The sequence below is a fragment of the Nuphar pumila genome, chromosome 12 (assembly GCF_984573655.1).
Source record: "Nuphar pumila chromosome 12, dmNupPumi1.hap1.1, whole genome shotgun sequence".
In the NCBI taxonomy this organism is placed as follows: domain Eukaryota; kingdom Viridiplantae; phylum Streptophyta; class Magnoliopsida; order Nymphaeales; family Nymphaeaceae; genus Nuphar; species Nuphar pumila.
Genome location: NC_143260.1, coordinates 103,639,418 through 103,655,023, shown reverse-complemented (window position 1 = coordinate 103,655,023; position 15,606 = coordinate 103,639,418). Strand labels below are relative to the sequence as shown.

General features: G+C 39.4%; 1 pseudogene; it reads left to right on the top strand.

Moving 5' to 3' along the window:
• Positions 1–706: 706 nt before the first annotated feature.
• LOC149821415 (pentatricopeptide repeat-containing protein At2g13600 pseudogene) lies at positions 707–2,608 on the top strand (annotated as a pseudogene).
• Positions 2,609–15,606: the final 12,998 nt, after the last annotated feature.

Sequence of the window (15,606 nt, the reverse complement as noted above, 5' to 3'; positions counted from 1 at the left end):
AGACTTGTGCCCAACACGAGTTTGGATTAAGACCCTCATTTTTCAATGTAAAACTGATAAAAATATTATTTTACCGTGTATGGTCCTCGTTTGGTTCATGTAGTTCTTATCGGGTCTGGGTATGGTTTTTCTTATCGATTAAACCTAGGTCCGGACCTAATACCGTACCGAAAAATCTGGTTTCACCTGGGTCCGAACCAAACCCGAAGCGTTGACACCCCTACTCATAAGTCATAACACACAAACACAGACACACCTAACTTCCATTTTTCGAACATTGTTTTCTTTCCTTTTGCAAAAAAGCCTTGGCTCGAGTCTTACAAAAATGAGTCTAGCTTGAGAGGCGCGTGTTTTAGGCACGTGTACATATCGATCCTGTCCGTCCAACTGATTCATCTGGACGGCTAGAGTTAGATCTACGTCCGTGTACCAATCCCAAAGGTTAGTTGGACGGCTAGGATCAGTATACCATGGATTTCCATCATATGTCACATGATGAGACCCGTCCTTTCGCCGAGAGGAGTTGTGTTCATATGATGCCGAGAAGCAGTGTTTCCAAAACGACAGAAACGAATTGGATGTCTGCCTTCACGGATTTGGGTATTCGAACGGAGTCTGTCACCGGGAAAATGCCAGAATCCGTGGAGTGGGTAACTTCGCGAGTGATTTCCGGTAGGAAGTTTTCAATTTCCGGCTAGAATTGTCGATGGTTATTATGGTATTTGCATTGCTTCACAGACTCTTTAGTCGTAGAAGATTGAGGTTAACATGCTCTCATCGTGCTCACTTTCACGGTGTTGCCCAGTGTCCGAGTCCTGAAGGAGTTGATGACCAAGTGTTTGTTCAAATTCCTGAGAGAGTTGGGCATCCGTCTTCTGATGAAACTCTGCCTAAAGATGCATGCCATATGTTTGATGGAACGCCTCAGAAAGAATCGCTTCACCTGTTTGATTCAATTCCACAAAGGGATCTTGAAACTATGAATGCTGTTATCATTAGATTTGCAAAAGAAGGGCACACCGAAGAAGTCTTGCGGTTATTTGGCCTTATGCATGGGTTTGGTATAGCACCCACAAAGTTTGCACTCTGCACCGTGCTCAATTCCTGTTCGAGATTGCTTGAACTGTCACTTGGTTTGCAGGTTCATGCGCAGGTTCTTCGAGTGGGACATGACTCTAATCTGTTTATCAGCAGCGCACTTGTTGATCTGTATGTGAAATGTGGCTTGATGATTGATGCTAGAAGGGTTTTCTCGGGCATGCCTGAACACGATCAAGTCTCATGGACTTCGATCATTGCTGGGTATGCGCAAAATGCTCATGGAGAAGAAGCCTTCCAACTTTATGTGGACATGTTACACTCTGGGATCAAACCAAATTGCTTTACTTTTGCTAGTCTCATTGGTGCTTGTACTGGGCTAGCATCACTTGATCTTGGAAAGCAAGTCCATGCACAAGTTGTCGTTGTTGGTTTTGAAGAGGATGCATTTGTGATAAACTCTCTTCTTGATATGTACGCCAAATGTGGAGATATCGAACGTGCAAGGTTCTTATTTGAATCAAAGATGGAAAAGGATATCGTCATGTACAACTCCATGGTTGTTGGTTGTGCACAAAATTTGTGCAGTGAAGAGGCCTTGAGGCTTTTTGTTCAGTTGCAATGGGAAGGACTGAATCCAAACAAGTCTACTTTTGCTGGGGTGTTGAATGCTTGCGGAAGTCTAGCTGTAATCCATCAAGGGAAACAGATCCATTCTTTGATCATTAAGACTGGCTCGGATCTTTGTGTGTTCATCACGAGCTCACTGATTGACATGTACTCAAAGTGTGGAAACATAGAAGAAGCTCGGCGTGTATTTGACCAAACAAAAGAAAAGAACTGTGTGTTATGGACAACCATGATCACTGCATATGCTCAGAATGGAAGGGAACAAGAAGCACTTGAGCTTTTCGAGCAGTTGGTGAAGTCTGGCATGAAACCCGACCTGATATGCTTCACTGCTGTACTAACTGCCTGCAACCATGGTGGATTTCTTGACAAAGCAATAAGCTATTTCAACTCCATGCAGATTGATTATGGTTTGATGCCAGAGATGGATCATTATGCTTGCATGGTCGATCTCTATGGCCGAAATGGGAAGCTAGTGGAGGCGAAATGGCTGATGGATCGCTTGCCGATGAAGCCCAACTCTGTGATATGGACATCATTTTTGGGCGCCTGCAAAACTCATGGTGATGCAGAGTTAGGGAAAGTGGCTGCAGAGAACCTGTTTAACATAGAACCTAGAAGTGTGACACCTTATATAGCAGTAGCAAACACCTATGCAGAGGTGGGAATGTGGGATGAAGCGGCTGAAGTCAGGAAGCTGATGAGAGATAGCGGCCTGAAGAAAAGGGCTGGTTGTAGTTGGATTGAAGTTGACAAGAAAGTGCATGTATTCTCAACCTCTGATAGATCTCATCCACAATCACGAGAAATATATTTAGCATTAGATAACGTAAACCTAGAAATGAGAGGTGCAGAGTATGTCCCAAGCTTAACATATGAGCGACAAGATGGTATTGATGCCAAGGGAACTAAACAATTTCATTTGCATATTGACGCCTAATATTGGTATTAAAGAATGTCTGCATGGTGCCAGGGCTTGCTATATATTGTACTCAAAATGTCCATTCTTGTTAGTGTTTGGGCTCCAGGTTCTTTGTTTATTATTTATTAGAGAGACCCTAATAGGAGAGGGACGATCAGGTGCAACCACATTGTACACTTTTGAGTGTGCCGCCGCATCTGACCACCTTCCATCACTTAGCACACGAAAGTGTGCAGTGTGATTGCACCTGATCCACCATCCTAATAGGATGGTACAACAATGTTTACCTAACTTTGATAAGTACAAGCGTTAACGATAATAAGTGATGCATTAGGGTGTGTTTGATGCTTGTTCAAGATTGGACGGAATAATAGAACAGAACAGAACAAACAAAACACATGTTCGTACTTCGCCCAGTGTTGTTTTGACTTCAAGAAAGTTGTGTTCTTTATGTCCGGGGTTTGATTTAGGATGTGTGGATAGATTCTAGAGAAGGGTTGGCCTTTCTTCAGCCGAAAAAGGCTTCTCTGAGGCCCTTTTCTGGCCTGAGCCACACACACGCAGAAAGATAATATGGTAATTTTAGCTCCCGAACAGCACTAACCTGACTTTAAGCTAAACGTGGTGGAGAAATGTGGATACTTGCAAATGTTGTTCATCTAAATTCTAACATGTGTTCAAACTATATATATGCTAACCTAGATTGCCTGCCTAGCGGCCTGAGCCCAAGCCCTGCAACAGATTAATTACAACAAAAAGTTTTCAATATAAATAAAAGGTACAATTGATAGGGCCATCGTCTGCATGGTGTGTGATGGCGCCCTACAGTTAAAGCCCTGGGCCTGGTTCAGGTGGTTTGGGTTCGAAGAGATTGACTCCCCAACGTATGGCTCACTTTCAAGTAGAGGTGTCAACAGGTTGGGTTTGGTTGGGATCTAGGTGGATCAAACCCATATATGATTTGAGATGCTGGTATTGGGTTCAGACCCGGTTCCAATCAGATCTACCAAAAGAGAAACCATACCTATAAGGATTACATGAGCCAGACTTGGACCATATCCAGTAAATTTTTTTTTTATCTTGTTTACATTGAAAAATTGCAAAACTTAGTCGGAACTCTGGTTGGCCCCAAGTCTAGTATGAAATTTCACAAACCATAACCGACTCCATATTTTAATCGGACCCTTTCAGTTTTACCCGAATTCTAATCGGGCCTCCTTGTTTATCACCAAACCCTAACCCCATAGGGTTTGGTACGGGTTGAGCCCACGTCAAACCCAACCCATTGATATCCCTACTTTCAAGCAGTTAAGACCCCTAAGCGGCTACTCATGCCCACCAAAGAGCATACTACTTTGGCCTTTAAGACAAAGAACATGCACCCGATGCCTTAATGGCTTAATCTAACACACCTGGTGAGACGGAGCAGATCCAGTGATCGGGCCAGCGAGCTTTACACCCTACCATGCCTGACGAACTGCAGAGAGCCCTTCTTGGCTATCACCATATTTTTTTTAATATTTACACAGAGAAACCACACCTAAGATCAGAGCTGCACTGACTTTGCTTGCCTTACTTATGGCCGCTGTCCTGGCAGCGTAAAACTCTGTGAGCTTGATCCTTGCCTCCAGGGAGTCACCATACTTCAGATTGCGCAAGGGGTGACGCCCATGGGATTTGAACCTAGACCACCTGCCTAGCGGCCTAGGTCCCATTCCACTAAGCCAAACCCCTTTGGGCTTTCATCACATTTACTGTGCACACAATAAAAGTATGTTAAACCGCTACATTGAAAGGTGCAAGCACTTCACAAAATAACCTATAAATGTTCACCATGCCAAATAAGTTGATATTTTGCATATGGCAACCCTCTTTTGGTACCAATGGGGGCTCTGCTTGTCTAGCAGGAGCAGTTAGTGAACGTCACCTTGTGTTGAGGCGTTGCAAGTTCCAATCCTAATGGTATGGTTGTATAACTGATAGGGGTAGGCCTAACCCCAGCTTTCTCTGTCGAAAAAAAACACTCTTTTGGTGGCTTGAATTTTGGATCAAGCTTGTCACTGTGTCAAAACTCATTTTAAACAGCCTCTCAGAGTCAATTAGTTATATGCATATGTAACTGCTTGCATGTGTGTAGCTAACATTATCAATATCAAATTGAATCAGCTCCTAATCAATGCCATTAATCCATGCAATGAACAACATCCCAAATACCATGGAGGAACTATGTTTTCAGCCGTTCATTTCATTTTGAAAACTTTTCACAAAAAAGACACAAAGACACTGACAAAATGTAATAAAATATTATTTACAAATATTAAAATAATATTGTACGTTCTGTATCATCGTGTCTGTTCGTGTCACCAGGGACACAGCCAAAATGGTGGTCCCTACACCCAAATTGGATCTGGATCAGGTTTGACCAAAAAGGGTGAAACCCACATATCTAACATAGAAAGTTGTTGGATCCTCATACGCAACTTCAGGTCTAACATATATTTAAGTCGTTAATTAGCTTGACGATCAGTTGCTTCAAGGAGATTTGAATGGTGGCTCACGAATGTGATACACATGATAAAATGTAAATGTCATACTATATATATATGCGCATGTTACCACACATGTGTGGACCTCCTTGACGATCAGTTACTTAAAGGTGATTCGCATGGTAGTGTACAGATCATATACTTTATATACATATGAATGTCACCAAACATGTGTGGACCTTCTTAACGATCAGTTACTTATAGGAAATTTGCATGGTAACTCACAAACATTGTAATATGTATATGTGAATGTCATCACATATTTGTGGACCTCCTTGATGATCAGTAACTTAAAAGAGATTTGCATGGTAGTGCGAATCTTGTACTATATATATGTGAATATCACCACACATTTGCGAACCACCTTTATGATTAGTTACTTAAAGGAGATTTGCATGATAGCTCATGAATGTCGTACTATATACATGTAAATGTCACCACATATTTGCGAACCTCCTTGATAATCAATTACTTAAAGGATATTTGTATGATAACTCATGAATGTCATACTATATATATGTGAATGTCACCACACATTTGCAGACCTTCTTAACGATTAGTTACTTAAAAGACATTTGCATGGTAGCATGTAAACCTCAAGATGTTTGCTAGTGTGAAGGGTAAAAATATCCTAAAAAAATAAAGCATTCACGATTTTAAAATGAAGCGGATAATGCAAATTATGAAGCATTTCAAAAAATTAAATGTGTCATTTTGCAAGGACAATATGGTCATCTTTAGAGCAGTAAACAACATGAAATTAATAAAGAGTTCGATAAAAGAATAATATTGTTGTGATAAAAACATGACAGTTCTAAAATGAACAATACTATGAATGTGTATTTTAATTTTATCAAGACTTTTTTGCTTACTGAATATATCATCATAAAATCAAGATAATTTCAAAATACTTTGCACTCAACACCATAGTCTTAGGGCCACAATAATGCACCCTACTAGGGAAATGGTAGTGTCAAAAGTGATCAATAATGCTTCCGAAGACGTAATCTGAATTCTGATGGCTTGTGGGCAAGGAGGTGGGTCCATTAACTGACCTGGTTATCAATGAGGAGTTTTCCTTTGTCGTAAAAAAAAAAAAACTTAGACTAGTATGGAATTTGGGTCAAACCTAGAATTGGTGAGCCTAGCTTTTAAGTTAATTTGAACTGCCAGTGTCAAACCTCAACTCTGGGTGCGGTGTAATGCCCCAAATTTTATAACCCAAAAAAAAAAATTCAAAGAATGCACAGCAGAAAAAATGTATTTATTTTTGGTTAAGAATTTTAGACCAGTTACAGATATGAAAAAACATGAGTCTGGATCCAATTATTGTATTGGACTTGGGTCCACCTATAACTCATAATTCTGATTCAACCTAGGAATCCGATATCCGAATAGCAATTAAGAAATAACATTTATAGACTTAATTGGATTGAATTGTTTGAGAAACATAATCAAATAAATACAAGTTTAAAGAATTCATAAATCATTCTAAAAAATATCTCAGATCCGAGAAATGGTCACTGGCATATTTTGCAGCATCTCGCCATCGCTCCAGCTTCCTATTCATTACCTCTACGTGGCAATATAGGGATGAGACTCATCAAGTCTCAATAGAAAAATACACTAATAATACATACATATACGAAACTAAGTATACATGATACATGAATTTCTCAACACAACAATCATTCTACAAATCGGATTTACTATAATTGCAATTACTTTCATGTAGCATATTATCAACTAAGAATATATCCATGCTTCCAATCATCATACACATGCTTGCAATCCAGCTACAAGTATACACATCTTTTAGAACATAATCAATTCACTATCCTATCATAATGCATTTTAGCAACAACTATAACAATTTCATACAACAATATTTCAAACCATGAATATATCCCTGATTAAGCACTTGTGATATTAGGGCATGTTTTCAATACAAGTTCAGCACACAATAATTGTTTAGAATTAAAGGCACAACCTTATAGCCTCATTAAGCCCACACACTACACCCTGATAAGGTGTGTGTTCATTTGCAGAACCAGGGACATACCACCTACCCTCTCGAAAGGTAAGTCTGAGTGAAAACTGTGTATCCCAAATAACTTTTGTTTTTACAAATGGGTGTGAACTCTGCATCTCAAATAATTTTCTTTTTTACAAATGAGTTCAAACTCTCCATCCCAAATAATTTTCTTTTTACAAATGAGTGCGAACTTTGCATCCCAAATAATTTTTTTTTATAATGGGTGTGAACACTGAATCCCAAATACTTTTTTGTTCATAAAAAAATTCAAAGCTGGTTGATCCAAACTAAATTTGTGGCTACTTCTTTGCAATGTGTTGATATGTTCATAAAAACATTGAGATGTGAGCAATTTAGATGGTTCAATAGAAGTTGGGTGTGATAGATGTGCATGCTTCAACTTGAGGGGGAGTTAGAATTACTGCAGTAATCCTGACATATAAATAAGCAATATTGTATATTCGATAAAATGTTTATATAAAACGTGAAACCTCATCCTAATGAGGTTGTATAGTTATACTCAAATGCTGACATGACAACCAAGACTAGTGACCACATTAGAAGAAAAGTGAAGAGAAATCTTAAGATAGTTGGGATTGTGTCTATATCTTAGATTATAGCTGCTATTCTTGATTAACAATTATCTTGTAAATGGTGTTGAATTATGGCATTAGGGCTGCCAATTCCATTACCAATGCAATGTTTTGGCAACACCACTGCTACCAAACAACACAAAATATGAGAGAACTATGGGGAACTACAACACACCTCTGATCAAAGGCTACCAAACATAGTCTTAGAGCCATAAAGAATTCTTTGGATTCGCCTACTGCTGTCATCGGAAAATAGATGAACCAATCTAATAGTCTCTCTCTCTTCTTTATTTTAGTAACCATGAGTCAAGTCTATTCAACATCCCAAGGGGGCTTGGCGTAGCGGGGTGGGGCCTTGGCTACTAGACATGCAATTAAGTTTTGATTCCCATGTGCATCACCCCTCTGCATAAGGTGACACCCATCATAGGCCCCGAGGGTGGGGGTCCTAATCTCATAGTTTTATGCTGCTAGCATGCGACCGTAGGTATGGCCAGCTTAGCCAACGCACCCAGGTCTTTATGTTGGGTGTCGTTTCTTTGAGTTACAAATCGAAAAAAAAAAGTCTATGCAACACACCCATGAACAACATGGTATTATTAGTGGATATGGGCATTTATACTAGTTGGTAGACTTGGAACATGCCTAGATGTTGCTATTTAGCCATTATCAATTGATTCACCATGGTCACAGACTCAAAGGTTATTTTTTGAACAGAGGTGGACCATCATGTTGTAAACAAAGCTACATTTATGCTCTATTTTTGCTTATCTTTCCTCTTTCATTTATCGTTCAATTCTCTTCATTATCTGCTACAAAAGAAAACTTCGTGGCTGGGGGGGGGGGGGGGTGTTCCATGAACAACAAAAATGAAATCAGCATTCACAACAATAGGGAATTCAATATCCTTGCAGACTACACCCTGTTTGGCAACGCCCTATCTGCATCCAACCTTAGCCCAACACTTCTTAGCTATGAGTGCATTTGGATACAACAGGAAGACGTAGAGCACATGGTTCTGGTATATATAGAGTTTTAGTGACTTGAGGATCACAAATACAGTCACCAGTATCAAGTGGATGACCTGACCATGAATGCCTTTCAACAAATCTCAATTTTGCTCTTGCAATTTGGTCATTTTGAAGTTTGAATTTCAGGTTTTTATGGGCATACTTGTTGGGTGATGGGTATCTAATTAGTGGAATTTTAGGATGATCATTTTTTTTTTATATTTACACAGAGAAACCACCCCTAGGATCAGAGATATAGTTGTGTTGGCTTTGCTTGTCGTACTTACGATCGCTGTGTTGACAGCGCAAAACTACGTGATTTGCCCTCAGGGATGAGTTGCATGATTCACCACATGGTTTGGGCATGAATGTGTTAGATAGTCATGTTGGCTTCCAATTGCTTTCATACAATCTATCACGGGCTAAAAGCAAAGGCCCCCATGACGTGCCTCAGTGTACTCCAACACCGAAATGTCCATTCAAGCGCATAACAAAAATTGAGGCAAATGTCATTTGTCAATCATTCAGACACAATAACACAAGCACACACACAAACACAATCACATAAACAGAGTGGGGGAGGCAAGAGAGCATAGAAGAAGACAAGAAAGCGACAAGTTCTATTAGCAAGTTAATGAGTACAGAGGGACCCTGAAATCACCTTGTACTCAGGGGTTCTTAAGCCAAAGGCATGTACATGCACAAGAAAACAAAAGAGGTAACTACATCAAACAACAAAAGCAAAAAGCTTGGCGGTTCAGAACACTCTCCCCCGCCTAAGCTGGCACCATCCTCGACGATAATCATAAGTGGTACTCCTCCATAAGTTGATGGTGCTTTCACATGTTGAATGTTTTCTCTCAAGTAGCTTCACTCTCTATTAGACCTTTCTACCGCACCAAATACTTCTTCACCTTGCCATGATAATTGTTGGACTGGTTGATGATGACTTCGGGTTCATTACCTAGGATGCTGGCTATTGAGGGTGTGCATTATAAGATCGAAGAATATTGAGATGTACTCTATTGTAGATCTCTTTCATCTTCATAGAACGGCTTCAGGTTGGACACATAGAAGATTGAATGCACTTAAAAGTTTGATGGCAAATCCAACTTGTAAGCCAAGTTCTCAACTCGTCTCATGAAGGTGAAGAGGACATCATATTTGTGAATGAGGCCTCGGTGGTCACTCCAAAAGATAGCAGTGCGCTGGGGTTAGAGATTCACCAATACTTTATCTGCAACACTAAACTCTGGTAGTCGATGCTTCTCATCCGCCCATTTCTTTATCCGTTTTGCAGCCTTATTTAGATAGACCTTCGCTAATTTTGCCTAGTCCTACAAGTTTATGATAAACTAGTATATGTATGGTGCTTTCCCACGTTCACGTGCAATAACAGAGTGAGGAGTTTATGGTTGTGGACATGTTACAACTTCAAATAGACTATGGCTAGATGACTCACTCTTCTAGAGGTTATAACAGAATTGGCCAACATCAAGCAAGTTCACCAAATCTCTTTGGTTAGCACTCACAAAGTGCCAAAGATACTCTTCCAGAATGCCAATGATTTGCTCTGTCTGCCCATCAGTAAAAGGATGAAAGTTTGTGATAAAATGCAAATTTGTCTCCATCAATCGGAATACCTCACAATAGAACTTTTCAGTAAAGCGAGTATCTCGATCATTGACAACGCTCTCTGGGATTCTCCAATATTTCACCACATTCTACACGAATAACTTTGCAGTGTCAGTAGCTAAGTAGGTGACAGGGGTAGGCATGTAGATAGTAGACTTCATGAACCTCTTTAGAACCATAAGAATTGAACTGCAACCTTATACCTTTGCCAGACTAACAATGAAGTCTATCGCGATGCACTTCCAAGGACGGCTCAGTACAGGCAATGGATCCAACAATCCTCCTGATCTCTGGTTCAGAACTATGTCCTACTAGCAAATCAAGCAGGTTCACACATATGCACCTACGTTGTCTCACATCTGTGGCTAATAGTACATACACTCCAACAATGCCAACGTCCTTTACTGCCCTGGGTGACCAGCCCAGTGTGTGTCATGGCACTTCTGCATTAAAAGCCTTCCAAGAATTCTCTACCACGGGATATAAAGATGATCCTCAATGGTGCGAAGCAGATCATCTTCAAACTAGAATCTATGGGTCTTTTCTTCCTTTGCTAGCGTGATAATCTGTTGGGCCATCAAATAATTCTTCAATCCTTCTTGAACCTGCTCGAGAAGATCGTTTGTTGGTTGGCTGGTGTTACCTTCATCCTTGTGCAATGCTGCAAGTTTTGCCTTTCGACTTAAATTATCAGCAACGACATTGGTCCTGCCAGGCTTATACTCAAGGACCATGTCAAATTCTGCAATGAATTCTTGCCAACGAGCTTGCTTCAAACTCAACTTCTTCTGAGTCTGAAAATAACTTGTCGCCACGTTGTTAGTTTGCACAACAAACTACGACCCTAGAAGATAGTGTCACCATAAAGAGAGGCAATGCACCATAGCCAATATTTTTCTGTTGTGCATAATGCAGCATCGCTCAACATCCTTAAGCGTGCAACTCTTAAACATGATGGGATGTCAAAAAGGTCCACAAATATATGGTGGCATTCACATGTATATAGTACGAAATTCATGAGCTATCATGCAAATCTCCTTTAAGTAACTGATCGTCATGGAGGTCCGCAAATATATAGTGACATTCACATGTATATAGTACGACATTCATGAGCTATCATGCAAATCACCTTTAATTGTCTGATCATCAAGGAGGTCCGCAAATATGTGGTGACTATCACATGTATATAATATGACATTCATGAGCTATCATGCAAATCTCCTTTAAGTAACTGATCGTAAAGGAGGTCCATAAATGTGTGATGATATTCATAATCTGAAGGTGTTGAACATGCTCTTCCATAAAATTATTGTACACTATTATGTCATCTAAGTAAACCACGATGAACTTGTCAAGGTGCAAGTAATCTTATTCATCAGTGTAGAGGAGGTTGTGGGCGTGTTTGTCAAGCCGAATGACATAATAAGAAACTTGAACGCTCCATACTGTGTCACACAGATGGTCTTGGCTTCGTCCCCTTCGACGATTCTACCCTATCAATAGTCAACTTCGAGAATATACGAGCTTTACCCAACTGGTCAAACAAGTTCGCAATCAAATGAAGCAGATACTTGTTCTTCACAGTCAATTTGTTCAATGTTCGATAATCCATACACAAGCATTTTGATTGATCGTGCTTCACCTGGATTAGCATAGGCACTCCAAAGGGTGCTTTAGACGGTTGAATGATCTTGGCTTCTAGCATTCCATCTAACTATTTTCATAATTTTGCTAACTCATCAGTCACCATGCGATACGGTGCCATAGCAGGTGGCCGCGCACCTGACACCATCTCAATCTCATGATCTACCTCTCTTCACGGAGGTTGCTTCCTCGATTGCTCATCGGGCATAACATCACCAAACTCCTTCAATACTAGCGCTAAGGCCATTGAGATGTCAGCAATGCTTTCCTCTTCATCAATCTCGTGGATCATCATGAAGAAGGTATCATCACCTTTCTTGATACCCTTCTTTAACTGGAGCGCGGACACCAAGAACTCACAAGGCTTCACCATGGGCAATGCGACAATCGTGCAAGGCTACTTCTCATCCTCAAAACTCACAACATTCGGATGAGGCATCAGCACAACCTTGTTGCTTTGAAGGAACTCCATACCTAGAATAACCTTGAAATCATCCATTGGTGCTAAAGAAAATATTTCCCTTCTAGACCAACTCAGAATTATCATCGGTGCATCGCGGACAACCTCATAAATAGGCATGGCTTTGGAGTTGACCGCTTTCATCTGACTCTCTCTTTTTTTTCATTGTAGCCTCAACAACTTTGCCTCTTCAAGAGAAATGAAGTTATGTGTAGTGCCCGTGTCAACCAATGCCTTGAGTCACTCATTCAGGACTTCTAAGTACATTAACTCTTTATTCACGGGTGGTCTGATAGTAGGTGTCACCTTCACTGCGTTCATCTACATAGCCTCAACAGTCTGCCGCTCTGCGATGGTATACCCAACATCAGCTTGATGACGTTCACAACTCTTGGCTTGCAGTTATTTTTGTTTTCTGGATCACGATTCTCGTTCAGACAATGATGTGCCCAGTGATCACCATGACATATGTAACAATCTCTACAATGATAATTTTGCCTCAGTAGTTGTTAATTATCTACTGGTTATTATGTTGTCCCTCTTGTAGGTTTTCATTACCAATATTGTTCCCTCAGTCATTCCTTCAATTGTTTCTTCTATTATTGTTATGATCATTTCTGAATTATCTTCCTTGGGATGTCGTATTTTGTCTATCAATCTCAACAAGCTTCTCAGTAGCAGCAAGTGCCACAACAAGAGTTTGAGGGTCTTGTCGATTAAGCTCCATAGCTGCCCACCCTTGTAGTCTATGCATGAAGTGGAACAACTGGTCAGCATCACCCATGTTATCAATGTCTAGCATGAGTGAGGTGAATGCTTTAACATAAAGACAAAAATGATCGTGTCGTCTTTGTAAAATAACACATTTCCTGAAATACCCCATAATTTGCATTAGCCACCCCATGTCCATGATCATGAATATCCCACTTTTTTAGGATATTTTTACCCTTCACACTAGCAGACCTCTTGAAATTCATGCAATACCAGGCAAATCTTCTTTTAGTAGCTAATCATCAAGGAGGTTGGCAAATGCATGGTGACATTCACACACACACACACACACACACACACACACACACACACACACACACACACACACACACACACACACACACACACACACACACACACACACACACACACATATATATATATATCGTAGGACATTTGCGAGCCACCATGTAAATCTCTTTTAAGTAATTAATCGTCAAGGAGGTGCACAAAAATCTCCTGTCCTATTATTTAGATTTCTGGATCTCCCAACCAATACTTTTAAGTTGTTAGCTTGATGATTAGTTGCTTCAAGGAGATTTGAATGGTGGCTCGCCAATGTGATACACATGATAGAATATAAATGTCGTACTATATATATATGCGCATGTCACCACACATTAGTAGACCTCCTTGACGATTAGTTACTTAAAGGTGATTCGCAAGGTAGGGAACAAATCTTGTACTATATATATGTGAATGTCACCACACATTTGTGGACCTTCTTGACGATCAATTACTTAAAAAAGATTTGCATGATAGCTCACAAATGTCGTATTATATATATGTGAATGTTATCACATATTTGTGGACCTCCTTAGCGATCAGTAACTTAAAAAAATTTGCATGGTAGTGGGAATCTCATACTACATATATATGAATATTGCAACACATTTGCGGACCTCCTTGATGATCAGTTACTTAAAGGAGATTTGCATGATAGCTCACGAATGTTGTACTATATATATATGTGAATGTCACCACATATTTGTGGACCTCCTTGACGATCAGTTACTTAAAGGAGATTTGTACGATAGCTCACGAATGTCATATTGTATATATGTGAATGTCACCACACATTTACAGACCTTCTTTACGATCAGATACTTAAAGGACATTTTCATGGTAGCATGCGAACCTCAAGATGTTTTCTAGTGTGAAGGGTAAAAATATCTTAAAAAAATAAAGCATTCGTGATTTTGGAATGGAGTGGATAATGCAAATTATGAAGCATTTCAAAAAATTAAATGTATCATTTTACAAGGACAATATGGTCATCTTTAGAGCAGTAAACGACATGAAATTCAGAAAGAGTTCGATACAAGGATAATATTGTTGTGATAAAAACATGATAGTTCTAAAATAAACGATACTATGAATGCGTATTTTAATTTTATCAAGACTTTTTTGCTTATTAAATATATCATCATAAAATCAAGATAATTTCAAAATACCGCTAATATTTTCAAAATACTTTGCACTCAACACCATAGTTTAAGGGCCACAATAATGCACCCTACTAGGGAAATGGTAGTGTCAAAAGTGATCAATAACGCTTCCGAAGACGTAATCTGAATTCCGATGGCTTGTGGGCAAGGAGGTGGGTCCATTAACTGACCTGGTTATCAATGAGGAGTTTTCCTTTGTCATAAAAAAAAGCTTAGACTAGTATGGAATTTGGGTCGAACCTAGAACTGGTGAGTCTAGCTTTTAAGTTAGATTGAACTGCCAGTGTCAAACCTCAACTCTGGGTGCGGTATACTGCCCCAAAATTTATATCCTAAAAATATGAGATTTTTTTTTTCAAAGAATGCACAGCGGAAAAAAAATATTTATTTTTGGTTAAGAATTTTGGATGGGTTACAGATATAAAAAAACATGAGTCTGGATCCAATTCTCGTATTGGACTTGGGTCCACCTATAACTCATAATTCAGATTCAACCTAGGAATCCGATATCTGAATAGCAATTAAGCAATAACATTTATAGACTTAATTGAATTGAATTGTTTGAGAAACATAATCAAATAAATACAAGTTTAAAGAATTCATAAATTATTCTAAAAACTATCTCAGATCCAAGAAATGGTCACTGGCATATTTCACAGCATCTAGCCATCGCTCCAACTTCTTATTCATTACCTCTATGTGCCAATATAAGGGTGAGACTCATCAAGTCTCAATATACAAATACACTAATAATACATACATATATGAAACTAAACATACATGATACATGAATTTCTCAACACAACAATCATTCTACAAATCAGATTTACTATAATTGCAATTACTTTCATGTTGCATATTATTAACTAAGAAT